Source organism: Gossypium raimondii, chromosome 1 (genome assembly GCF_025698545.1).
Source record: "Gossypium raimondii isolate GPD5lz chromosome 1, ASM2569854v1, whole genome shotgun sequence".
Taxonomy (NCBI): domain Eukaryota; kingdom Viridiplantae; phylum Streptophyta; class Magnoliopsida; order Malvales; family Malvaceae; genus Gossypium; species Gossypium raimondii.
Window position 1 is genome coordinate 23,678,829 of NC_068565.1, and position 2,231 is coordinate 23,681,059.

General features: G+C 35.9%; 1 non-coding gene across 1 annotated transcript; it reads right to left on the reverse strand.

Moving 5' to 3' along the window:
- Positions 1-261: 261 nt before the first annotated feature.
- On the reverse strand, positions 262-368 carry LOC128032751 (small nucleolar RNA R71). Its single transcript, XR_008189058.1, has one exon. It is a non-coding gene; the product is annotated as a small nucleolar RNA R71 (small nucleolar RNA).
- Positions 369-2,231: the final 1,863 nt, after the last annotated feature.

Sequence of the window (2,231 nt, forward strand, 5' to 3'; positions counted from 1 at the left end):
CAGATGGTACAACAGTATGTTTAATTTGATGGGTTGCAAGATAAAGATCTAAATACTCATTTGGCTAACTTTCTAGAGATTTGCAACACATTTAAGATCAATGGCATTACTGATGACACTATACGCTTATGGTTGTTCCCATTCTCTTTGAGGATCAAGGAAATATAGTGGTTGACTTCATTGCCATGAGGTTCTATCATAACTTGGGATCAGATGACCGAAAATTTTTTGTTGAAGTACTTCCCACCAGCTAAAACAACTAAGTTGAGGAACGACATCTCTTCTTTTGCTCAAATTGATTTGGAGACATTATATAATGCATGGAAGAGATTTAAGGATTTGTTGAGAAGATGCCCTACTCATGGGTTACCTTTGTGGTTGCAAGTTCAAACCTTCTACAACAGTTTGAATCCATCGACTAGGCAACTAATTGATGCAGCAACTGGTGGAACACTAAATAATAAAACACCCAAGGGAGCTCAAGATTTTATTAAGGAGATGGCACTGAATAAATATCAATGGCAAGTCATGATAATGAAACTGGTTAAAGTAGCTGGTGTTTTTAATATTGATGCAGTTTCTATGTTAGCAAATTAAGTTAAAGCTCTTGGTAAGAAAATTGATAGTTTGAATTGTTCTAAGCAGGTGAATTCGGTACTACAATGTGATGAGAATGGAGCAGGGATGATTAATTTAGAATGTTCACCCTTCAGTTCTAGTATGGAGCAAGAGCAAGTCAACTCTATGGGTAATAATTTCAAACCTCAAAATAACCCCTATAGCAATAACTACAATGCAGGTTGGATGAACCATCCAAATTTCTCTTAGGGTGGTCAAGGAAATCAAAGGTCACAACCCCCTCCAGGTTCTTAGCAACCTTATCAACAAGAGAAAAAACCAAACCTTGAGAAGATGTTAGCTAAATTTATTTCAGTGTCAGAAACTCAATTTCAAAGCACTAAAACATCATTGAAACTAATCTGAATTAGATAGCTTACCAAACTTGTTTCAAAAACACCACAAGGTAACTTACCTAACAACACTGAAACTAATCTGAATGAGCAAATCCACGCAATCACTATACGTGAAAGGGTTAGCCAAGCCTGAAAGGAAGTCAAAGCTAGAAGCTTTTGTGAAAAGTGATGAGGTTGAGGAGAGTAAGAAAGAGCAAAAGACAATAATTAAACACTAAAAACTACTAGTTTCATATCCAGCAGCATTGCAAAGAGACCACATAAAAGGACAATATGATAAATTTCTTGAACTCTTAAAAGAATTGCACATTAACTGATCATTTGTTGAAGCCCTTTCACAGATGCTAAAGTCTGTAAAAATTTTAAAGGAGTTGTTAACAAATAAAAGACAGTTAGAGGACTTGTCAACTGTGGAGCTCAGTGTAGTTTGTTTAACCATTCTCCAAAACAAACTACCCAACAAGCTTAAAGATCCAGGGAGTTTTACTATTCCTTGTCTCATTGGTAGTTTAAATGTTTAAAAGTTAAAAAAGCTTTGACTAATTTGGGAGCTAGTATAAATTTTATGCCATATAAAACATTCAAACAACTTGGGCTTGGGGAACCCAAACCCACTAGGATGAGTATTCAATTAACATATAGATCAATTAGATATCCTAGGGGTATTATTAAGGATGTACTTGTGAAAGTCGATAAATTTATATTCCTTGTTGATTTTTTTTTACATGGATGAGGATATTGAGGTACCTACGATCTTAGGTCGACCCTTTTTAGCCACTGCTAGAACTATTATTGATGTGGGTACTGCTGAACTTATGCTTCGTGTAGGTGATGAAAAGATTACTCTTCAAGCACGTGATTTTGTGAGAGTCCCTAGTGAGCGAGATGATACTAATTGTTCTGTTAATGTTAGTAATCATGTGGCTCAACGTTCTTCACAGGAAATCCTTCATGAAAACATGTTGGACTCATATTTTATTCAAAGTGATAGAACTCGAGGGACAAGTGAAGAGCGAAAGGTAAAGCTTGACAAACTAGATGAATGGTGAACGAAGGTTGATGAGAAACCGAGGAAGAAAAAGGAAGTAAAAAAGCAATGCCATGATGTGCATGTAAAAAGAATGAACCAATTCAAAGTTGAGGACAAAGTGTTGTTAGACAAATCGGATCCACGGATTTTTCCTTCAGAGTTTAAGTCAAGAGGGTCCGGCCCATGTATGGTAAAAATTATTTTTCCATACGGTACAATTGAGGTAA